Source organism: Typopeltis vanoorti, chromosome 11 (assembly GCF_054136105.1).
Source record: "Typopeltis vanoorti isolate ZY-2024b chromosome 11, IOZ_Tvanoo_1.0, whole genome shotgun sequence".
Classification (NCBI taxonomy): Eukaryota; Metazoa; Arthropoda; class Arachnida; order Uropygi; family Thelyphonidae; genus Typopeltis; species Typopeltis vanoorti.
In genome coordinates this window covers 40,710,184-40,737,380 of record NC_143559.1, presented here as the reverse complement: position 1 = coordinate 40,737,380, position 27,197 = coordinate 40,710,184, and positions in this window count along the sequence as shown.

The following is a 27,197-nucleotide window of genomic DNA, read 5'->3' as shown; positions in this document are numbered from 1 at the left end:
TAAAATAGAAGGTTTTTTTTTATTACCTGGAGAGTGGTGAGGGAAGTTTATTGCCATGAAGGCTCATCGAAGAAGAAGTATATAATAATAAATTAGAATAACAACAATAACTATTATACGAAAGATAAACATAATTAAGAATAATAAAAAAAAATCTCATGTACGAAGTAAAATATTTTCGTTCTACGCAATGAAACTAATTCATCTGTTCTTACTCTGTGAAACAAAAATAAATAATTTAATTAACATCACGTTAGCTAAGTATGAGAAAACGATGTGTTACTTGTGTCAAATGCGTTTTATAACATGAAAGGAAAATCTTCAGATGTAAAAAAATAACTTCGTTACTCAAATGACCCCCTTCTCCCTTCTTAGTAGTCAATTGTTGCAGTGCTGCGTCGAACGATAATAAAGTGCTGTCTCAGAGAGGGCGCTGTCAGTTGTGTAGTGAGTCTTTCGATTCTGAGAATTGAGGCAACAAACGTATAATTCTTCTCGAAGTCGTTTGTTCTACTATATAATTGATGGCATAGCTGACACTCCTTATCAGAAGGGAAAAAAAAAAACAATCTGTTTGTAAAATTCTTTATCTCCGTTCTTTCGTTTACACTTAAGGCTCATATGCCCTAAAGTTATAAAGTCATTATGGTCATTACGAAACCCGTACAAGACGACTCCACCTAAGCTGAAGGACAAAAATTCAAAATTTTCGGTGTAAACACCGTAGGAATGTTTTAATACAAAAAAAAAAAAAAAAAAAAAAAATCTTATATGAAAATATTTTAATTATAAATGAAAATCGATAGATTAGACAATGGTTCATTTATTTGTTCCTTAGATATTAAATTAGTAATTGTGCATTTTTAATTCTAAACAGCAAACATAAATAAAATTACGTGAAAAAAGAATGAAACACTTAAAGAGAGGGAAAAAAAGAAAAAATGAACAGTTGGCACGCAACCGTAACAGATATTTTAGTCACCCCACCAAGTGCGGTTTTTGGCGCGCCCTCATTGGTTGCTTCATTGGCTGTTTAATCAGCATCTTTTTTCTCTCCTGTTTTTGTTTTTTTATTCGTTTCTATTTTTCTCTTTCCATTAACACGGTCCCTCAGTGATGAGTTCATTACTCCCAGCTCTGTAACAAACCATTGAAATGGAGTTACCCGATAACTGTTGAATGCGTTTTTTTTTTCCTCTTTCTATTAGCGAAATGGCAGCCAAACATGCAAGCTCAAAGCCATCAAGAAGACCAGTTGAGATGTACGCATAATGATATCGACTTGAATGAATCTGTACGATGCGAATGATTTCATAGAAAATATCACAAAAATTGTTATTCAGTTCTCTCTAAACAGATGAAGAAAATGAACATGAATCCAAAGTTAAGCTGCCTTTTATCTTTCATCTCATTAAATGAGGTTGTGGGAATGTTTCATCCTACAACAGGAGCTTACCACCGCTGTTTGTGATCAATGAACGAACCAGATTTTCAGTTGAGAATCCCTCGTAAAGATTCCTCATATTTTAGATGGGATTCGAACCAAAGGATGTCGTCTCTACCGACTGATTTACGGAGGTTCAGTTTCCAAATAAGTGAACCCCAGCTTATAATACGTTTTGAATGTGTTTAAAGTTAAATGTTCTTAACTGGAATTTATTCTTTTCAAAATATATACTGTTAATTTTAAATTCATTTCTGAAATAAAATTACCTTAATTTATTTATGAGTCTACATGATAACTGTTAGTACATGACCAATATAGATGAAGCAAGCGATTCGCTGTTTTCAGATCGCATAATTAATGTCCAGTTTAATTTATATTGAAATGAGTCGATTTTTTTTTTTTTTTTTATATCGTAAAATATCGATGAACTTCAAGCAACGTAAAATGTTCGTAAGTGCGAGGGTTAGCGTTCGTAGAAATGAATTAGGAGTCAGGATTTATTAGTCTGTGCAATGTTCGTAAATACGAACTTACGTATTTCTCTAAGTCTATCGCAAACAAATATAATTTTTGTTCAAACAAAATCACTTCTAAAAGCAAAATTGCTGTATTTCCCTCTCCCTGTAGTTTCTTATTTAGTGCGTTTAAATGGGAAGTCATATCCACCATAAAGTATGATTTTTGTAAAATGTAAAGGATTATCGCGTATGATTTCAGAGTTTAAACATGAAAGTATTAAATTTTTCAGCATCGCATGTACTACTTTCAATTGTAAAATATCCTTGATTTAATGTAAAATGTCCTTAATTTACTGCAAATACTAAATTTTGGGTTTTTAGTTTCTAATTTAATAAATTATTATTATTACTTAACACTTCCACGGAGTCTAAAGACTCATCGAGGGAGGGCACCTACTTCACAATTCTCCGTCTTTACCAATCCACCAATCGCAACTACCTTAATCATCTACCAGCGCCATCTGCCGCCGACCTAGTATTTTCACAGACAATCACAAACATCCATACCCACGGCGGGATTCGAACCCGCAACCTTTTGGCTGGAGAGCGGATACGCTAACCACTCGGCCAACCAGATCGGCTAATAACATTAATTTTGCATTATTCAAAAATATATTGTTTAATAACGAAAAGAGCCGCAATTATTCATTCAAAGAGCCGCAGGTTGCCGACCCTTGGTCTAGCCCAAACATTGATGGGCGGTAGTCTCCATAATATTTCCACCAGTGTCTGGATCGTATGCTTCATTCAACGTCTATTTGGGCTCATTATCATCCCCCCCCCTCGTATCGACCTACCATTTAGATTAACTGGAGTGAGTACGTAATACTATCTCTGGCGAGCCGTAGATTCCATGAAAGATGATTAATTATTCGATTTTTTGTAACATATATTTCTTTATGTGGGAAAACAAATAATTGATTCCCCTCTTGCATCTGTATGAATCCAGCTTTTCATCCGACTTTAAAACCAAAAAAATAAAATAAAATAAAATAAATAAATAAAAGAATGTCATGTCAAACAACTGAAGATAGTCACTGGTCGACTCTTCATGTCATAAACATTTGTACGTTAATCTCAGAAAATATATGATTTTTATGAATACTTGTGTTACAAAGGACGGTATGTAGGAGAACAGTGTGTTCCATTTTTATCTTTCGATTATTCACACCTCATGTGATCATTTGCAGCGCCACATGAGCGTAGCACGAGTAGTTCAAAATGGTGGATGTTATTGATGCGCGTACAAAGTAGAGTGGTGATTGAATTTCTTGCGGAAGATGTAATAAGGAAATTCATATCATTTTTAAAAATATATATGGAGACGATACTGTTGACGTTACTACAGTTAGACGCTGGGTCAGACATTTCGGAGAAACCGAAGTTACAGACAGTCTTATAGACTTCTTGGAGAGAGGTGCCCGCGATCATTAAAAAATGGAATGCGCTGGGTCGCTGCAGGAAAAAAAAAAAAAAAAAAAAAAAAAAAACCGAACCGTAAAGTTGGGCCCACCAGAAACAAATTTGGCTTTTCTTCATGATAACGTCCGACCTCACACTAGTTTCTACACAAGGGAGTTCCATGCAACATTTGGCTTGACTAATATTTCCTATAGCCTGGATCTTGCGCCCTCTGACTACTACTGTTTGGCTGTCCTGAAGGAAGCATTCCGAGAATTCATTTTACGCCTATGAGGAGCTTGAAACAAGCTGTACGTGAAGGACTTCGACGTTAAGTCTTTCACAGGATCGGCATATAGCGTCTCACTCAGTGATAGCAAAATCATTGAGAATTGAGGCTTTGTTGAAAAATGACAACGTTCGCGAAAGATGGATGATTAATTCAAATAAAAGCTATTGTTAAATAATTTTCTGAGGAAAAGAGGCATTACTTTCGTGTTTCTCCTGGTATGACTTTGCTCATCCTGGTCTAATTACATGGATTAAGCAAAGGAACAGGTGATAAAATATATATATTTCGTTAGAGATTGGATTGAAGTGTTAATACACTGTTTGACCAGAAGAACTAAAACGCTATCTATCTATATAACACCTGACAGTATCAGGAAGTTTTACACAAGCAAAAAAAAAAAAAAAAAAAAAAAAAAAAAAAAAACATTTCCAAATAGTCGTTTTTTCTATAAATTAGAAAAACTGGAATGATAGCTTAATCACTGGTATCATTAGGCGTATTATGCGCAGTTTCTGCATTGTTGTGTTCAAGTATGGGATTGCTGACGTCTTGAATGGGGTACACATATTAATTAAGAAAGAGAGAGCGCTCATTTCTCTAGGAGTTAAGGTTTAATTGTGACTGAAATGATATAATCAGTGACAGGGGATCGCAAATGCTTTTAAAGAGAACTTTATGCTTTAATCGTTGAGCTTTCAGACTTACTATTTAGAACCATGCGTAGTAAACCATGAAATATGAGATTCAGCAGTGGTGTCGTTATTCATAAACCATCCATTTACAAACTGTTGATTCAAGAGTCGGCTTATGTAAATTGTGATGTATTTTAGACATCTTTTTTTTTTTCTTCTTTGCTTGCACATAAATGACTTGTGTGAAGACAGTTCGCATGAAAAGATGCCTCCTCCATGTTACATGATTACTGTAGATACTACTAGAGGTGGAATAATTTGGAGTATTAGTTAATATGGCATGGTACAGATGGTCTTTACTGTTATCTCAGTTTGAAGAGGTCACAGAATACTGTACTTACTGCCTTGGATTTAAATAATAGTTAAAAATCGCAGTGTTCGATTAATATCTTGAACACGATGCTTACTTTCAAGGTAATAACATGCGTCATCTATTGCTTCACACCTGTTTTGAAGAACTAGATTGCGAAATTATCTTTTTTTTTTTTTATTTATTTTATGGTCGGTTTTTCAGATCTCAATTCATTTGAGAATGTGGGATGCAGTAGAATATTGTACGTGCCAGATATCATCACTACTGAAAATAACTGTAGTATTGTGCTACACTTGCGATTTATTAATCCAAATAATAAATCATTACATAAGTTATTACTCCAAATAATTTCGAACTGTGATTGAATGCATGAAGCTTTTATACGAAAATGAGAGTATTGAACTCCGTGGCCAGGCAGTGTCGCCTACATCCCTTCGTCAAAGGACGATGGAATGTTCGTCCATATACTGATAATGCTTGTGCTTACGCCACTTTTCATCATCACTAGAACTTTCGCAATTCGGTATTTTCAAAATCTTCCATGAATTATTGCATCACCTACCGACATATATTGGTGCGATTTAGTATCTGTCTGAAACCAAACTACTTGAAATCTATTGGCAGTTCACCAGAATTAAAGCTGCCAATGTTATTAATTAAATTATTTTTTTTATCTCATTGCCACCATTTTATAATTTGTACTTATAAAAGTCTATATTTTTAAATAAAACTAATCAAAAATATTAATTAATCAGATAACATTTATTGAAAGTTTATTTTTCACTTGGTTAGACTATAATAAATTTAGTTTAATCCTTTATCCAAGTGTGAGCAAACAAAGTTTGCGCCTGAAAATATCTTCACGACCGAATATGGTGTTGTACTACTTTACTGGGGTAAGGTAGGTGTTGTATTACCTTACTCGGGTAAGGTGGTACAACACCGGGAAACTCGTAGCAAAGGTGGACCAAGCTACCATCACTCCTATCCCAGTATTCTCCCATAATGCAAAACACATCTCTTTGCAGATATGTATAATGTTATGCATTAAGGGATTGGCCACTACCCAGACTAGTTTCGACCTTTATTGAGGTCTCTTCAAAATTTAATTTTAATCCCTTAATGCATTTTAATGCCTTAATGCATAACATTATACATATTTGCAAGGAGATGTGTTTTGCATTATGGGAGAATACTGGGATAGGAGTGATGGTAGCTTGGTCCACCTTTGCTAGAGTTGCCAAGGGATGTACTACCTTACCTCAGTCCTGAAGATATTTTCAGGCGCAAACTTTGTTTGCTCACACTTGGATAAAGGATTAAATTAAATTTATTACAGATAACATTTAGTTTTTGAAAATTTCATTTTCTTTTCTGTTTATACTTCATTTCATTGGTATCACCTGCCTTGTCATTTTCCTACCTTTGCACATTAAATAAGATTGCAAAGTTCCCCAACTGTTCTACTCGCCAGACATCACATGAATAGAAATACCTTGAAAAGCGTTTCATTGGTTCATTTCGCAGTTAACTGCTTGATGTTATCAAAGTCTACATTTGAATACATATTTCTTTTAAATTATACAAAAGAACGCATAACCATGTTTTCGGGTTGAGGAACAACGGGATATGAAGGTTTTACGGAATGCCATGAAAAATGGTTTTCTATGTTATCATATAAATTAAATAATTTATAGTAGTAATTTTACATAATTTGATCTGATGTTATGGTGTACATATAGTTTAATAGATAGAATTAAAAACAGTCGTAAAATATACGTAGTGGCAACAGAAAGGAAATAGGTGTTGTGGAAGGTACTAAATTGATGAATATGTCTAATGGTTTCACCGTAAACTGCAAACATGCATTAATCACGAAATGTCAAACTTTATAACACACGGCACAAAGATCTGAGCTCCGCCCAGAAACCCGTTAACTGAATCCAAACTTCGGATTTAATGCTTCAAAAAAAAAAAAAAAAAAAAAAAAAGTACTGATTTTAGCACGTGACAAGACCAATTAAATTTTTTTCACAAATTTTTACATGAAGCTTAAATTAATTTACATAAAAATATAGATATTTATTTTTATAATGAGAGGGAATAAACATCATTCAACTGCAGAGCACTTAGGTCACTCACGGCGCATACAGTAGGACCGCAGTGCCTGAAGTTGGAAATAAATAGAAACAATCAGGATGGTTATATAAAGCAAGAATGAATTGGCACACGAAATGGAAAACATTTTTTTTTTATTAACCTCTTTATTAAAATATTAGTCTTATGAAAAATATTAGTCTGTATTATGGCTCACCAACTATCGAATTAAATAGGAGTAACATCCGGATATTATCCGTCCCCTGATGTAAACATCAAAACACAAAATTTCGTTCCTTTCACAACTTCATTGTGAAATCGGGAATGAACCCGCAGAATTTATAAAATCCTACCTGCGAAAAATTGTAAACCTAATACATTAGTACCCTGGATTGGTTAAAGATAATCCGGAAACACTGTTCTTGAAACCAACTTATTTTCAAGCCACTTCGGACTTCTGACAAGCAAAGTGTGGTTTCACAGGCGATGAAATTCACTTATTTCCTAGAAGAATTTTAGGGATTTCATTGTATTATCCAGTTGTCGTATTTTGAATTACTACGAGTAGGTGATTTGAAGTCCTCCATAAAAACACAGGGATAGTTTTTAGCCTGGCGGTACTTGTCTGCTAGTTCAAGAACAAACATGTTTTATAGGCACCGAGAAGAAAATGTAAGTACGAGTACATTTAACTAAACGTAAATGAAAACAAACAAAAAAAAAGTGTCGTATTTACATTTAAAGTTATTCTTAACTGTAAAATATGACTATTTTTACTACTGTTACGTGATACTTCATGGAGTCATCGTGGGAGAACACTCTAACGCCACTATACACATCTCATCGTCTCCCCTGCTTAATACTCCAACTACATACCACGCCATCTACCGCCCACACTATTTGTCTCAAAAGTGCGTGTGTGTGTGTGTTCTCTTTGCCGATTTGCCTGTATGCTGGATGAAATCTTACTTCAGGAGAGAAGAAATCCTGTACCACCGCATGAGATCGGCTAACTCACCGTCAATTGTTAGGAGTTCATACGCTCCTTGAAAGAAGTTAACAGGCACTCCATGGCCAAGGTGCATCGTGCAATGTAACGACTCACTTGTTTGTAGCCGGTATAAACTGGAGAAATATGATGCTCCCAAGTCAATAAAACTGTGTCTGGTTAAAATGGCTGCGAGAAGGGCACTGACGATGTTTGAAAGAGGCATTTCTGATAGGATGCACAATGCAGGCCTATCTATTAGACAAATTGGACCATCCCAGGTCAACAATCAGTGATACCATGCTGAGATGGAAGTGCAGGGACTCAATTGCAAGTACTACTCACAGTAGACGACTCACCAAACGTGACTGTAAGGTGCTACGAAGGATAATATGTAAACTGCCATTCATCGGCCGACACGTTGAATGTGGAGGTCCGGGCATCGACTAGAACACGAATCTGCACAAAAACATTTAACACCGAGGTTCACAACATAAGTTTACTGTAATGCAAGCCCCACATTACAGAATCTACATGCAGCATCGTCTTCAGTGGTGGAAAGAGCATATACAGTGGGAATGGAAGCTTGAAAAGTTGTGTTATGGAGCGCCGAATCACGCTACACCCTCTATCGGGACGGGTGTGGCGGATGCTTGGTGAAAGTCTCTTACTAGAGTGCGTAACCCCAACTATGAAATTCGAAGGTGGCAGTGTGATATGATCCTATTTTTCCTCGGACTTCTGTTTGTGGTGCCACGAATATTGAACTCAGAGAGGTATCTTAACATTCCAGACAATGCAATGCTTCCTACTCTGTGGCGTTTCTGCAGAAGTGACCACTGTCTCTATCAGCAAGACAGCGTACCGTGTCATAAGGCTGCTACTGTGGTTTGTGGACATGAATGTCACTACACTTGACTGGCCTCCACAGCGACCTGATCTTAACCCTATTGAACATCTGTGAAATGAACTGGAGCAGTGCTTCCCAAACTTATGGGTGTAAAGGCCCCTTTGGAAATATTAAAATATTTCACTGTCCCCATCGGGAAAAAATCGTAATACAGACATATATTATTATAATATTTATTGTTTTTATATTCATGGGGAAGGAGTGTCCCAGGTTCGATTCCCGTCGAAGACGTGAGGAAATTGAAGATCTTCCTCAGGCATAGCCAAGTTAGCCGGTCTTGGGCAGTAGGGTTTTTCATCCCGTAAGCAGGCAAACCGGTCCGTGAGCATACGCTTCTACAGCCAAAAATATACCCCCCCCCTCCCCAGCAGCAGACTAGACGACAGGTCGGTTGGGAGTGGCGACTAACAAGTCGCATCTAAGTAACACGCGGATCCTGCATAGGAAGCGGGAATAACGCGTAGTGAAAGAAGATTGTTTTTATATTCAATACAAAACACAGCGAATATTGCAAAACCACCATAGTGTGAGGAATCTCCAAAATGAAATCTGCAAGAAAAAGTAAATGAATAAAATAAAATGCAAATATTACATTTTTAGCATTTTACATACACGTTTGATATGGTCTTAAAACATTTGACTTAGTCTTAAAGCATTTTAAATTTGTTTTCATTATTTCACGGTCCCCTCAACAAAACTAACTGCCCTCAAGGGGGTCACGACCTACAGTTTAGGAAGCGCTGAACTAGAGCATCGGATGAGATCAGGGGACGTCCGACCCACAACAGTCCAAGACCTTAGTACAAGCTTACAGGAAGAATGGTCCAAAATTCCCATTGATCGCTATCGTACGCTTGTGAAAAGTATGCTCCGTAGAATTGCTGCAGTCCTACATCTTATTAAGGTGGGCGCCATGGCTGTTTATTCTTCACACTATGGTGGGAGGAATCTCCAAAATGAAATCTGCAAGAAAAAGTAAATGAATAAAATAAAAATAAAACTTTTTAAAATAAATAAATAAATAAAATACTTTTTTATTTTATTCATTCATTTTTTCTTGGAGGTTTCATTTCACTTTATACGTATCAATGTACTGCCTCAGTTATGTTTCAAGAAAACTTTCAGTTAGCAAAACAAGAACCAGGTATCCCATATACTGTATGTATCAGTCACCACATCATTTATTCCTTTCTGGTTTGTAAATTTACCATGCATTTTAATCTTTAATTTTATTTTGCAGTTCAGTTTTAATTCCTTTGTAATTTATTCTTTTATGGTTGTTCAGTTTTATGACAGAATGTGTATTATACAGTATATTCTTTTAGAAACGATTTTTAGTAACTTGATTTTGTTTTCTTCAGGTGGCTGTGTGAAAAGTTAAATAATCACAGTGATAGATTATTTAACTTTTAACATGTTGAGTATGAAAGTTTTCCAGTATATTTAGAACTATATTGAATAACTGGACAAATTTTTTACTAATTTTATTTTTATTAAAAACTAATTTTTATGAATTTTCTAAGTTGAATTTCGTTAACTATCATTATTTTTAATGCGCAGGGGATCGCCCCGAAAAACGTCATAACAGTAGCCAGACTGGTCCAAGAACTTTATTTAAAAATTATCTTTCCCAAATCATCATTTGTAACTTATGTACGCAGCTGTCGGTAAATCCGAATCTTTATAACGTAAGACTTCAGGAATTCATGACTACCCTATGACATTTAAATACAACCATACGGACACTCCAGAACTGCTTTACTGTTCTGACCTTTCGATGATTGCAAAAGAAAATCGTCATGAGAGGTGTCACTGTAGAATAGCAATGCTGGATTTATTAGAAGCAAAAGACAAATGTAATCATTCAATCACTGTTATTAGAGTACAAGGCTGGTGATAGGGTGACGTTCTACTCAGTTGACCGATGGTTGAAATCACGTACACCTCAATCTTAAGGAGCCAATTTACTTACATAAACCATTGTAGTTTTATGTCGTATCAAATTAAAAGCAGAATGACATGCAATCAGATCTGATCGAATTTTTACAGCTTCCTTATACACGAAGTGGAAAAGGCTGCAACTTGTATTGAACGATTAGAAACATTATACTCCTCTACGCATTCTTTTTAAAAATTTATTGCAAGTCATTTTTTTTCGTTGCAAAGAAATAAGCTTACACAGCATCATCCTTTTGTTGTTTAAATGTTTTTGCTAATTTTCAGTATTTTACATTTATGAAATAAGTTGGAATATCTCTAAATTCATTAATCATTTATTTCACATGGTTTTGTGATTTATTACTAAATTATCGTTTCTTTCTTTTGTATTTTGTTTCTAAAGAACATTCATGACGTAAGGTGGACTGTCATGACGTTAGCAGAGCGTTCTTGACGACAAAACATCATTATCACGCTGTACGTAAAGGAACCTATTGTTATCGTGGCGGTATTACGTCACATCCGCCTCACAGAAGGAACTACTTTGATATAAGGATATTGGCATAATCGTAGTTTGAAACAAAACTTAATGCTAATTTAATTTTTGCCCCAAATTAATGTTTTGAGTCCCCTTAAAATCGTTTATAGCAAATTTGCGAATAGGCATTACCGAAGATGAAATACTTGTGTAGATATTTCATGTTAATAAGAAATTAGAAGCTGGACGTATTGGAGACTGTTTATTTAAATAACTTAATAAACGTAGTCTCAGAGATTTGAGCTGTTACGTTGATTCCATATTACTACTAGAATCTCAGTGGACGACTTTTTTTTTTTTTTGTTCTGTAAACGTTTCATGGCGAAATGTTTTCATGGCGAACTTTTCCACTTCAAACTTTTTGCAAGCGACATCTATGGATAATATTAAATTACTCAATTTAGCAGTATAGAACAATTGCATGTGCCTCGATAACAGGCAATTAACAAGTATGTCTATACAAATAATAATAGACCAGCATTATTATTTGTGATTCCGAAAATTTTCTATTTATTTAGTTTTTTTTTATATCGAAAAATATGAATTTATATGCAATATATTGGATTTTGAAATTATTTCTTGTTTTGTTTCTGCTGTTTTATGCGTTTAAAAAAAAAATATATATATATATATATATATTCTATTCTTAATATGTTATACTATATATATATATATTCTGTTCTTAATATGTTATACTATATATATATATATATATATATATATATATATATATATATATTCTGTTCTTAATATGTTTATCATGGTAGAAAAAGGTCTATTACCATATATAATCATTCTAATGCGCATCCATTTATTCCTGGAAATCGAAATCTGTTTGCCGTTCTGAAGTTTGTCTGGCGAATTACTTTTGGCTAATTGTTTCATTTATGTTTACTCAAAATTCTCTGTTAAGCGAATCTCGACACTTTTGGTGGTAAAAAAAACCTATTCCCCCTTGCGTGAGAAAATAAATATCTGGCTCCCTGCCAAAAGTTGTCGCGGTATGAGTGTTTTTTCTATTTTAGTGCATTGATATGCTTACAAGCAGCTGCATTATTTCTTTACAGGTCCCTGAAAGAAAGACAGGCTGTAAAAATGACTTTGGTTTATTTCAAATATATTATGTGGATTTTTTTTTACAACGAAAAGTCTGCTTTAAAAATTCATTTGAGTAAATTCATTGTATTGATCTGTTTTCATATATTCTAGACAATGATTTGTCTTGAGGAGCTCTCTCTCTGATAGATAGTAGAATTTTTTACATGGATTTAGTGTCTTATCAGACAAAAATGAAAAGAATCCTCCCAAGGAAAGCAAATTGATTCGTTTGATCAGAAACATCCTTTGGATAGCTTCAAAAAGTGTTTCATTAATGAGGTTGAATTATAATATAAGTTTAAATCTTTTTCTTATGCAACGATATTATAGACAATCATCAGTAAGGAGAACTAGCTGATAAGAAAATAAATAAATTTATTAGATAACTGTCTTTTTTTCTGTTATAAAACTTTGCAAATGCCTTTCTCTGATTGGCAGTGTGGACATCTACATTCATATCTATTTGACGACTTCCTCATACTAACAAAAAGACTTTCAGCACTCGCCCTACTTCAGAGTAACATTAAAAACGAATAAGCTCATTAAATAATTTATCAATTTCCTGAAGGCGATATGCTAACACTGCGACAAACACTTCTTTTTTTTTTTTCTTGAACATATTCTCGTCAATCAAACAGTACGTTGTCAGTTAAAGAAGAGCTTCAACTAACAGGTAAATGTGCTACTGTCACACATTCTATAACCGGGATTTCCTCCTTACACTTGACACATATGACCTTAGGCTTTTTGTCCACTGCAGTCGTATCCTGACAGCAAATGTAAGAAACAGTATTTCTTTTCACGTTTGAACATCTAGACTGTTTCTCCGCTGCACTCCATATTCATTATTATAGGTAAGACATGTGGAAGGAGGAAATTTAAGTAACAAACCAAGGTCGAGATCATATTGCAGAATAAATGGGATTAGCAATGGAAAAAAAATGGATATCATTTCATTCGATGACCTTTTAGAAGTGCCTAGTTGAATAGGGATGCCCTTGCATTCGCTTTAAGAGAGAGAGATTTGAATTGGAAATTTCTTGTCTACATTTAAACTTTTAATTAAAATAACAGTTTAATAATAATTATTATTATAAAATGAATCAGAACTAAATTACTTCTTGATTTTTTTTAACCGCTTGAATTTAAAAATCTTGACATTGGATCTTAAATATATTAGAATTAATCTTAAATGTGATTGCATTAATAATTATTAATGCAATCACATTTAAGATCAATTTTATTTTAATAATAGATTATGACGGCTTATTATTTGTTTGAAATTATACGAAACTGACGCTTCCAAACCATTTTATTATTATACACGCCCATCATGACTCTAAAGAAAATAGATCCCTGATACTAGCATCATACAAACTTCGCTAGTACCATAACGCTTGACATAGTACATCATTATACTAATATGATGAAATTTAAGTTTAAAATAATGTTGAAATGGCATATTTCAGTTTTATAACCCATTGCCATGACTCAGGACTAACAAAGCGCCTTTATTTTTTGATAAACTTGCTATGTGCATATATATATTTTTAATTTATAGCATGATGCTGAAATCAAAAACATCAGACCATATGCGTTTCACCACTATGATAAAATTTTGAACGGTTTTAGAACCTGAAATTTTAACAATATGATGATTATTTCCTTGTTCACCAGTGCTAATTTCAGTTATATCAGTCGTCCAGACAGCATTGTCACGTTCGATAAATGTTATCATTGGAATCACTTTCCTCTGTGCTAAACTGGGCAAAATATGCGAAATCATCGTGTCAACCCTATTGCATCATTAGCATGCAACTGACTTACGATGATTAAGAACAGAATACAAAAGAAGTGACTATTAAATAGAAGTGCTTCTTCATAAGTGTCCAGTAGCTGACACACAAGTTGGACATGATAGTGTAATTGAATTTTAAGGTATTAAAAATATCTCTTTGGACCAGTCGGATTCGAACTGATGTAAAATAGGGATGGAAAAATTCCAGAAAAATGCCTCTTCAACTTATATAAGAAGATATTAGACTGAAATGCTCAAATATGGAGCTAAGCAATGAAAGTATTACAGTGGCTGCAATGCATAATTTATTATGTCATATGACTGCAACAGAGCTAATCGTCGTGCCTATCTATAAGAAGAAAGATAAAATTGAATGCGAGAATTATAGGGGAATTTCCTTAGTGATGTTTTAGGCAAAATTTATTCAAGTATACTTGGGAAGAGGCTAAGAAAAATCATGTGAAAAGAAACTTGGACAGCAACAAGCGGTTCAAGGCGAAATCAGGATCAGATTTCCATTTTAGGACAAATAGTTAAAAATCATAGGTGGAAATATAATAATGCTTTGTGTTTAAGTTTTGCAAACCTGAAAAAAAAAAAAGTACGATTACGTACCAAGAAGAAAACTCTGCAAAATGCTACGCTTGTATGTTGTGGATTCCAGAGCAATATATAGTCATACCTAAGTCGGCTGTTAGAATTAGACAATGATATATATTGATAAAATGGTGTTAAGGGATTCACTTCTATTCGTCATATGCATGGACTACATTCTGAAGAAAAGTAGCATTAAACACTTCATCATTTCCATCCTAGGATGGGATGTGTCTTCTGGTTAGGCGCCTCACTGCCATTGACTTTCCATTCCATTATCTCCTAAGACCAGAATGTATTATGCCGGTAAATGCGTGTCAATGTACGTTTTGCCTGTTTGCAGGAGTAAACCCTACATCTGTACAACGCATTCCGACTTACTTTCAGTCGATCTTTATAAAAAATACGTTTGTCATTGACAATATTTGAAACCCGGTTTTTCCAAGTTAAGGGCGCATGTAGTGTGTCATCTTTGCAACTGATTCACGAATTTAAGTCATCCTAAAATCAGTAGAAAATTTGTGATTACGTAAATCACAATTCTTGATTCCGATTTTTTTTTTTTTTTTTGTCTTTTTGTGAAACAAAAAATTGACTTTAAAATATTACATAAGGTTAAAAAAATTATTTGAAAAATGAAATGTTTGATGCTAAATCTAAATCTTCTGAGCATATTAGGTTATCAATCTTGTTATCATTAGCTATTAAGATGGCCACCTAAAGACGATCCGATCCCCACGGAGGAAATTCACAGCGCGGGTGAGAGAGCGGATACATTAACTACTTGACCCACTAGCCTTCAAATTTAATATAAAATTTAAAAGACGTACTGTGAAAATAACACTAACTGGGAAACATCAGCTACATTCTCAATGGAGAACCTGCCAGGAAAAATAAACTTCAGTTATTTAGGCACAATCACTAGGAAAGATAGCAAGTTAAATGTGGAAATATAGAATAAATAAAGTTGTTATATTGAGTGGTCAACTAGATAAATTTATATGGAATAGGAGAAAGATTAGACAAAAATATTAAATCAGTGGTATGAGTGTTTCCAAATCAATTTTAACCTATGGACCTGAGAGTGGATCAGATTGAGAGGCCGTAGATATGAATTCGTTCCAAAATAAATAAATAAAAGAGTGAAAATATGACATTAGTGGCAAAATCATACGAAAAAATTATATCAGAAAGAAAATTGATAGCATTTGGAGGGCGTTCGAGCGGACCTAATTGAAGTGACATGGTCACCCTTAACAGAATGGGTGGTCAAGATGCTTGATTCAGAGGACGACCAAATTCAAGGTGGACCTCTACGTAATTGTGACATATAAGATCTGACAATATTGGGGTTCTGAAAAATAAAATTAATTGGAAGAAAATTGCCAATTAGAAGTTAATACAAACTTAATCATCATATAATATGAATTGTTGCACATCAGTTGAAGGCATAAACTAGGAACTGTTGTTGTGTAACTGCTTGCTTTGGATCCTCAAATGCTGATGAAACATTCTCAGTGTTGCATGCTGCAAACGTGTCGATAATGGAGAATACAAATCCAGTGAATTTTGAAACTTTTACAAACACAGTATAATAATATATCATATTATGATATTCTCCATTATATAATATTTTCTAAAAATGTTTTATTAAATTTGAAGTAAGAGATTTTAATGCCCACGAATCAATATATAAAAAAAACTTGGCTTTATAGAACGAATGCAAAAAAAAAAAAAAAAAAAAAATTCTGTATACATAAAAGCCCATCAAAATCTTGTCTGTAGCGCTTCGTATGAAGAACAACGGTGAAGTGTATCCTTCAGTTGGAAACAACCGAATGTGATTCATCCGATTTCAGATGGCAATATCTCTGAAATCGAGTTTTTTTTCTCTTCTCTTACAATAATAACCATAATCACAGAAAAAAAAATAGATCTATTAAATGATCTACGCCGTATATATACGGCATGGCGCAAAAAAAAAAAAAAAAAAAAAAAAAAAGTACTGAATTTCGACATCCCCTTCAGTACACGCACTGAGATAAGCCGTTCGACTGCATGCATGTTAATAAAAGAGCACGTGTAGATTCTACGCCATTGCATTTACCTGTAGCAATAGTGTTGATATTAGAAGAAAATACGTTTATTTTTGAAAATTATTTTTGCTCATACGTACTTCGTAGAGCAAAGAGCCCGAGCCTACGACATGTTTGTGACCAGTTTGTTCGTCGTTTCCGTAAGCGTACCTAAGCATTCGTGTCATCATTGCCTAGAGGGTGGTGTAACCCTGACCTTGAATAGCGAACACTACATCGAGAATGCGTTGGGTCCTTTCACCCAGGATTTTGCATAGGATGTGCCGTGCAAAAGGCATTCCATTTCGTGCACAGGTATTCCAACAGGACGGAGCAGCCTGTCACACACCACGTGTGATCTACGTGGTTCTAGAGCCTATTTATCAGAACACTTCCCCGGAAGGCTCATTTCAAGGTTCACAGAATTCCCGTACCCTTCACGTTCTCCTGATCACACATCGCTTGATGCCTTCATTTGGGATATGTGAAGAAATGGGTATTCCACCATGACCCGCCTTCAAACTTTGATGAACTAAGGGATAAAATTACACGACATGTCCAGCAGATGTCCCAACTCTCGTTCTCTAAGATGACAGAGAAACCTGTCTTGAAAGACAAGGTGCTCATTTCGAGCTCGTAGTCTACCATCGTGAATGCTTTATTCGACCAAGATTTCAGTGATGTTGTGAAGGTACATATCACCGTGTGTAAAGATATAATTATTGTTAATAAAGTCGTTTATCCCATAACATACAAGTACCGTTGTAGTTTATTCAGTACTTTTTTTTTTTTTCATGTAAATGATATCCACATGATTTTCACCGTATTCTGACCAAAAAAAAAAAGGAATTATTAAAAATCACTCAAAAAAATAATAAATAAAATAAATGAACGTACTATTTTGTGTGAAATCAAATTGCATATCATTACGGCTTTGCATGTTACTGAAAAGATATCCGAGGTAATGTAATGGAGTTTCGTTGGAGATTTTGTGAGTTTCCTCTCTCTCTCTCCAGTTTGAAGAAAAATCAGAATGTGAGCACCTTATATGAATAACCGAAAGCCCTTTTCGGAAAAGCCAATCTGAATATCTGTTGATGTGGATTGCTGAACCATATTAAGGATAGGAGGAAGGATTATGCTAAGTTCTGTGACCAGGTGTATCACGGAGAGGCGAGTGTGTCCTTCGTCATGTTCGTGTATGTTCTTTCGTGTTCTACTCATTAACGAAGACTTATCCTGTTAGTAAGAGTCGAACTTGATTTTTGCTTTATTTCAAGAGGCAAAGAAAATTCGATACGGGAGAACAGATTTATTATGTTCTAATCCATCTGGAGACTGGACAAAGAAGAAAGTATGAATCCGCATAATATACTGAACTAACAGTATATAAACAGTATATGTTATTTGAACGATTATAATCTTGCCTTTGAGGGAAGGGGATATTCAGATTGCAGCCCATTTTTTTAAATTTTCTTGAGCTGTGGGAGTGGTATATTCCAGTTATTTGATGAAAGTGGTGTACTATACGCCCACAGACGAAAGAGACCCTTCGACACTTCTGCACATGTCAGAAGAAGGAGAATCCATTCTGATATTAGGGTAATCAATGAGTTTCGTGGGATGAGTGTTTATTATTATACGTCGGAAAATTAGCTTTTCTTTTATGAAAATTCTAGTTCTTAAAGTGATAACTATTTTGCTTGTACAAAAGTGAAAATTTACGTATAAATCACGTGATTTCGCGTGTTGGTGACCGAATCGTACATCCTTTATTTCTTTCTCCCCTTCAGCATGAATTGATTATTCTTCGCACATTGCCAGCCCCGGTTCTATGAACTGTGGGCGTACATTATTTTCTAGTGGTTGCCGAAATATTTTCCTGCCATTAGATCAATATTCTGACATGTCAATTCAGTCTTTCCATCTGCTCCACCAAAGTATGATTGCGTTTTTGGTATTGATCTTAAAGAGGTGAGAATATTTCACGATGGTAAGATCATCGATCATATAAACGTCTACTGCCAGTAGTATGTATATGGATTTTTTAAACAGAAATTACACAGGGAGTTGGTCCATATTCTTCTTCTTTAGCCTCTTATCCATTGCTGGTGAATGGGATGAGTACTCATCTTCAGGAATTTTTCTTTTCTTTTTTTTTCTCCATATTTTTCCTTGGTACAGTTTTTATTAATTTTGTCGAGGATGCTTGAGTTTCCCCATTGATCTTCCGAGATCACATAAATTTTTAGTATCTTGTAGATTAAGCACAACACTGCTGTAGAAAACTACGTATAAATCCGATAAATACCGTTTAGAAGAGTAATCCAAATCACTGCCAGAAAAAAATGGTAAAATTCACTCTTGTTTCCACCTGCCTTGGAAGATCAGTCTCTTTGTTAAAAGTAAATAGCCTTTGCCATTTCTTATAAAGTGATGGGACATTTCCATTAAATTTTTTTTTGTCTGGACATGTACAAAAATTGTGGATTTCTTACTCATCTTGTGGAATTTTCTGTTTCAGTCGGTATCATTTTAAATCCCAATGATTTTTTTTTTTATCTTCTTCTTGGCTTCCCGTATTAGGCAATTGTTTGAGAACAATTGATATCCCTTTGGTTTATATTTCCAAGCAATATGTGTTTCTTCGTTTCTTATCTTGTCTATTCTTCTATAGCCTGCGAGCAGTCTCAGGAACTTCATTTCTGCAGCTTCCACTTGTCTTTTATCTCGTCTCCCCAAGTCCATGTTTCACTGCCATATTTCAGAACTGGTTTGGCTATTATTTTATATAGTTTCATTTGGGTTGTTCTAAACATCTGTTTATTTAAGTGTCTGTTCAAAGTTGCAGTGACTGTTAGGAATTTTTGCTTTTTATATGCAATGGCGATTTCTCCATTGGGACTTATGTAATTTCCTCGATATTTAAATTCGCTTGTTCTATTACTTTGTTGTGGATGACTAGTTTGCATCTTTTAATTTCTTTACATTGAAATGCTATTGATTTCGTTTTATTTATTGAGTCTTTATGTCACACTGTTCTATTGTTTTGTTCAATAAGTGTAGATTTTTCTGTAATTGGTCTTCATTTTCAGCAAAAATAACTTGATCATCAGCTTACAGTTGGGTGGTTAATTCTTTATTTCCTATTTTAATTCCTATGATTTTGTTTTTCCTTCATTTTCTTGAAATTTTTTCCACATATATATATTGAAGAGTGTTGGTGATAATCTACTTCCTTGAATGAACCTCTATTGGTTTTAATTTTTTCGGTTGTTTCATTATTAATTTTAATATAGCTTTTTTCCATTATATTTGCTACTGCTTTTGTGGTTTGAGGTGAAGCTTTCAATTCATACAGTATATTGATTAATTTTGCTCTCTTGGTTTGATCATATGCTTTCTCATAATCTAGGAAGGCCATATATATGTTGGCAAGTTAAATTCTATTATTTTTTCTATAATTTGAGTGTAAATGTGGGATCTGTGCAAGATCTTCCTTTCCTAAAGCCACATTGTTTCTTCTCCAATAATTTCCTCGGCCCATGGTGTTAATTTACTTTTAATTATATCTAGATATATTTTATAGCAGTATTTAACAAGGATATTCCTCTGTAGTTTCCGCAATCCTTTCTGTTTCCTCTTTTGAATATGTTTATGTCTATTGCTGTCTTCCATTCTTGTGGGATGTTTCTTTCTCCCCATATTCTGTTCAGAAATTTAATTAATCGTAATTGAAATGGTTTAGAGCTGTATTTGTATAGTTATGAATTTATTCCATCTTCTCTTGTAGCTTTTCTATTTTTTAGTTTTTCCAATATTTTCTTTAGATCATTTAACTGTATTGGTTCTTCATTTGTTTCTTGACTTATTACTTGTATTCCAATTTGAATATTATTGTTTAGAAGCTGGGTGTAGTGAATGGTCCATTCTTTTGTGGAGGGGGGGGGGCCTTCTAATTGTAGATTATCCTTTGTTTCTTGAGTCATTTTTTTATGATTTTATAGCTCCAGATATATTTAATTGTTTTTAATAATTTTAATGACTTACATAAAAAAATAGGCTTCCTGCATTATTCGTTGTCAGTGTGTCATACTGATAATTAGTTATAAACATTATTTTAATTTTTTTATATTAAAATCAATTTTTAAGAAATTTTAAATATTTTTTTTTATTATTACGAAAAACAAAACGTATACAAGTAATTCAGCGAAGCGTAATTTAAGGTCAGTATCTCGGAAGCCATAATTTTACTCTTCTTTCAACATCATCAAAGTAAACTATTCATCCATTTTGTAAATGGCGACACGAATCACTCATATTTAGCTTCACACAGTACAGAAATACGAATTTTTGGTCTTCCAATCGACTCAGTGACCTTTAATGACGACAGTCTATAGACGTAAGTGGTTTGACGTATGTCTACTTGTGAACCATTTGTCACTTTAGAATGCAGTATTTGAATTCGACCGGAAATTTTCTTCGGTATATATCAATGTCCGTCTTTAGATGGACTACTTCAAAAATTTACATCGGCACAAAGACATCCATTATGTTCGTGATGAAACGTGCTCTGTAACGAGATAAGTGGTATGTATTTATGTAGTTTAGTGCCTTACCTCTTCTCAGTTTAACTGGGGAAGGAAATACCTACAGTATACATATGCAGCATTTGAACGATCGCTCTATTTCCATGTGTAAAGTATTATTTTTAAGAAATGTTTTGCTGTTCTAACATTCATAAACAGTTTCAACGGAAACTACGCTGCAATCCAAACTATTTTCATGAATTTCATCTCTACTATTACTTTTCATCTTAAACAACCTTGAGCAGTTAATCATTCTTGAGTGTTGCATGTGCGCCCCTCTGCTAGAGCTTCAGACTTCCCATGCTGTTTCACGTCACTAATTAAAAGAAAAGTTAAAAATTATGAAAATACATACTTTCCTTTTAACATTTCCAGATATATTTAATTGCTTTTAATATTTTCAGTTATTTACATAAAAAATATGCCTTTTGCATTATTCAGTTGTCAGTGTGTCATACTGATAATTAGCTATAAACATTTAAATTTTTTTATATTAAAATCAAATATTGTGGATCTATTTGGTTAAATGGCTGAAATATAGATTTATATTTGGCTATAAAATATAGCCTATTTTGCCTATCGTATTCTGCAAATTCTATTTGGCGATAATATATTTTCCTTCAGCTATATTTTATTGCCAAATATAGAAACAACTCAAAAATTTACCAGAGCTTAATCCGACGTTAGTAAGGTGTGGTGTGACAGACCCCAAACATATAGAAAGAAATAACTGTGACACCGCCACCTTACTAAAGGCATCGGAGTTGCCTTGGATTACACTGCTTAAGACACGAGCTCTGACTTAAGGAGTTCGCCTATAATTTTAACTTTCTGATATAGAATTGCAATGGTATGGAGAGACTTTAGGTTTCTGCCTGATCTCTGATGAGAATCACTAGTTCTAAACAGCTGTCAAGCCAGTGAAACCTAATAAAAGCGCCGATAAAAGACTGTATGCGGGCTCTGCCAGGAGCCCGCATATCGTGTTTTAAGTAGTGCAAACTATGTCAAATATGGAAAAGTTTATTTTCTATATCCATTATATATATATATAAAGATTTTTTTTTTTTAAATAACGAAACCTGTGGTGAGTTCGTAACTAAAAGAAACACACGTATTAAAATTATTTAATTGTAAATATTTCATCCTAAGTATCTTAGGACATCATCAGTACAGTAGTTTATAAACAATAATAAGATTACAATAGAATCTTATTAAACGTGCGTAACGTTTTACAGAAGTTAAAAAATATATATATTATTTTACACAATTCTGTATGACAATTTCCCATACTTTAGGAATAGTAAGAACGTCGTTGCGGTTTAAATTTGATCTGTGAAGTAGGGCTTCAGAACTTTCTTTATATAAACATAAACGTTTATTTAAAGATCTATGTAAAAGTTTAGATATAAAAAGATAAGCCGAAATTTGAAGCGTTTTAATGTCACGTTTTCATTGTTTTGAAACGTCCAACAATGTGTTTGCCTTCATGAAACAACAATTTCTTAAGCCGATAAACCGAAGGCTTAAAGATAAGCCGAAATTTGAAACGAAATTTGTCACGTTTTTATGTCACTTCTTCATTGTTTTGAAACGTCCAACAATGTGTTTGCTTTCATGAGACAGTAATTTTATCGTTTCAGGATTACAACAATCAAACTCATTGCCGACCATAGAACAGTACGTGTTAGTATTCATTACTGGAATTGGCATAACGCGCATGTCATGACTGATTATATAGTAAATATTTTATTTTCATTTCGTGATTTTGAATAATTAAAGTGAAGTTCATAAAGAACCGGCCTACCAGCCCGGAACTCGGGGGAGGAGGTAGAAGCCGGGGAGATATTCTTCCCCCTCCCATAGTTTGGCTATAAAATATGACTAGATCCATAATATGTTCCACTTGAATATCTTACTGGTGCCAAATCTGAGGCCTTTTGACTCTATATTTTATTAATTTTTTAATGATATAAATCAGCAAAATAAATAAAATCATTTAATATTTTAATCGGTAAATACATTAAAATTCCACATTACTAATGTAAAAAATCAAAGATTTTCTTTAAAATAAAATTATTGCTTTGTGACATAGCATTCTAAATATCTCCCTTTTCGCATTTTTTACTTTCTCAAATCCCCCCCCCCCCAAGAATGCATCATGGTTTAAAGGCGATTCCACACAGAAATTAACCAATGCAAAATGATAAAAACCATACATTAATAATAATAAACGATTCATTGGCCTCAGTGATCACTAGCAGCGCCTGCCCGAGCAAATTTTTGAGTGTGAGCAAGATTTTTTTTTTCCGCCCTTCGGTCGAAATCGTATATGTACATATAAAAATTATGTATATATAGTGAATAAATAAATAATAATAATAAATAAATAGAATATTTTTGCGTTTATTATATAACGAGTACATAATTTTAACACAATTTATAAATTTACATAAATCATATTAAATATGACAAAACAAATATGAAAAAATCCAAATTAAGAATTAACAATTTTAATTATTTAAACAAAAGAAACCTTTCTTGCCTTATTTCGGCAAAAGACTTTACTACTTCTTCCAGATCTAATGTCTCGGCTATGTCGCTTTCGATAGATAAAGTGGCTAAGCCATCTAATCTCTCTTGGGACATTGTGGACCTCAAATAATTTTTAATAAGTCTCAATTTAGAAAAACTGCGCTCTGCACTTGCAACTGTAGTTGGGATTGTTAAAAGAATTCGTAGTGATGTGTATACATTAGGAAAAAGACTTATGCAGTTATTTGCACAAATATAATTTAATACTTCTTTGGGAGAATAATTATTTGATATCCTCTGAGACGATGTTTTTAATTTATCTAATAAATCTATTGCTGAAATATCTTTTTGATCACCATCAGACAGAACGATTTCTAAGTCGAAAGAAGCTTTTTATACTGTATCATTATCAAATTTTAAGTTACCAATGTGAAAGATAAACCCAAAAATGGATTCATATTTATTTAGCTGTTCAAATCTCTCAGTAATTGATGTTATTGCTGAATCAAGAATTACATTAAAAAATTAATTTGAAAATGTCACTCAAAATTAGTAATTGATTCGTCAGGACATACATAATCAAATTTAGTTTTTACATGTGTTGTTCGTGTGCTGTAGTTAGTTGGGAAATCAGCATTTAACCCAATATTTACAGCAAAGTTATGGGGTTGGTGCTTAACTTTCAAAAAATTATTTTCGCTTAATTTTGCCCAATTAAGCTGCCATCTTCTGTGATGAAAATTAAAGCTTCATGTATTTCTTTTACTTGATTTCTTATTGCTTTCCCATCTCGTCGTGCATAAAGGTTTTAAAGTAAAATTTTGGATGTGGTTTAAGAGAACTTCCCATCGATGACTCGATGAAGAAAAGAAATTATAGATTGACTGAATAATGCCAAAAAGTAAAACCGTCTCTACATTGTAGCTTGCTGCATCGCTCAATACCAAGTTCAAGGAATGCGTACAACACGGAACAAAAAATGCTCTAGGATTTTTGTTCCTTAAAAGTGCTTGTACCCCTGCATTCTTCCCCTTCATATTTGACCCGTTGTCATATCCCTGACCACGGATATTTTGAATATTTAAGTTTTTTTCTTCTAATAATTTTAAAATTACTCAGCCATACCATTTCCTGTTGTAATTTTAATAACATCTAGAAATCTGTCCTCTGTTTGTATAATATCTTGGGTTCTTCATTTTTTTTTATTTTATAGAAACATATCTTACATATCTTTGCTCCTGCCGCGAAATATCAGTGGTGCAATCAGCAATTATTGAAAAATACTTAGCATTCATTATTTTAGATACAATTTTTTTATTTCATTACTCAATATATTAATGATTTCGTTTTCTATACATTTCCCTAAATAATGAATGTGAATTTCATTGTTTTTTATGCGTTCTACGTGTTTTTGTAATACGCTGTCAAATTCGAATAATTCAGTCAGTTTCAAAAGATTTTCATTATTATTTGTATATAGAGTCTGAACTTCCTCTGAACGCTATGTTTTCTTTTGCAAGAAATTTAATTACCGATATTATGCGTTTTAAAACATGCATCTATCCAGTGGTCTTGTTATTTTTTGAGTAATTTTAGCTGATGTTGGTCAATTGTAGTTTCATTTTTTAAACGCTTTTCCAAATCAATCCATTTTTCAAAATTATTAAAATGTTCTTGAGATTTTTCGTGGCGCTGAAGAACTTGGGACATATGTTTCCAATCGTTATTTCCTTCCGAAATTCAGTTCATAGTTCGAATTTTAGAAAATAATTTGCAGCAAAAACAAAATGCTACATTTTTTGAACTTGAGTAAATTAACCAAGATCTTTCAATGGTTTCTCCGTTACTTAAAACCCTATTATAATACGATACATGAAAACTTCTATTATGTTCATCGCGTGGGGAAAAAAGTCTCTTTTGATTCAGCAGGAGGACCTCGTTTTACGAATACAGTGGTATCTCGCTAATCCGAACTAATAAAAACCATGCTCGTTCGGATTAGAGAATATTCCCCCAAGAGACAACAATAACTACCATTTAATACAAAAATAATCAGATTCTAATAGTACATAAATTTAATTCTGCAATAAATGAAGTAACTGATAGAAAAAAAAAAGCTGCTGTACTGTAATGTAAAACTTAAAAAATAATACAGTACACAAATTTATTTTAATAAAAAATTTAGTTTGTATGTACCTGTATTCTTGAGGAATCTGATTTAATAAAATTGTATAATTCTGTACATAACTTAATTTGCTTTAAAAAATCACTGATTTTCTTTTGCTTCTTGGAAGCTAAACTTTTTTCGATTGCTTCTTCTCGGAGCTGCATTAGCAATAAAATTTTGTGGAATGGCGTATCATTCTGCTTAGCCCATTCTATACATATATTAAAACTGTCAACTGCCTCTTCATGTTTTACTTTTTTTTTTTCTTCCAGTTCTTTATCGTCATTATCTTCTTCTAATTCATTCTGTAACGTCATATTTATAATTTCAGCGTCTGATTTGATTTCAAATTCGCTTTCGGTTCTACCTGTAATCCATTCCGTAACATCTGTTTGTGAAATTTACGTTTGTGTACAGTATAAAAAAGCAAACGTGAACACACAATAAATCAAAATAGGCATACAGTATAACCGTACAATCGACAGTATGAAAAAAATACTGTACTGTAATAATAATAAAATAAATAATAGTTAAAATAAAAATAATTTTTAATATTTGTAGTGTTTAAAATGTGTAGTGTTCGTGCAAGCTCCTGATAAGATAAGTATTATTTTCAGTTATCGTTGATAAAATTAGTTAATATTGTGTAGTTTTGTTTGCCTTGCGTATTTTAGTGCGTCTGTTTGTGTGTTTTTGGTGTGTATAACTTATTATTTGATAAAACACGTTGCAATAATTATGGCACCCGTACGAAGGAAAATGGCGGCCAGTAATGATGGTTCGCCATCGTTATCAAAGAACAATAGTATAAAAGAAATGAGTCAGTGTACTAGCTGTGAAATGTACGCTTTACGGGGTGCGGTCGGAGTGTGGATAGATGATAATAAAAGATTGAATGTGTGTAGAAAATGTAGGGAGAATGAGGAATTGAAGTGTATTTCGGATCGTGAGTGTGATATTTTTGTCAAACTTCAGAATGAAGAAAATAGCGATATGACAAGAAACGGCAAGGTTGTACATGAGAATTATGAGAGTGTGAATGTAGAAAGTGTGAATGATAGTATTAATGGTTTCTCAGAGAATAAAAAAGATGAGATAGATGCATTGAATGAGATCGCGTTGTTGAATGGTGCGATAGAAAGGGCAAAACAGCAGCTAGAGTGCATGAACAAAAGTCGACTGAATGAACCAACCAATAATAAAAGGT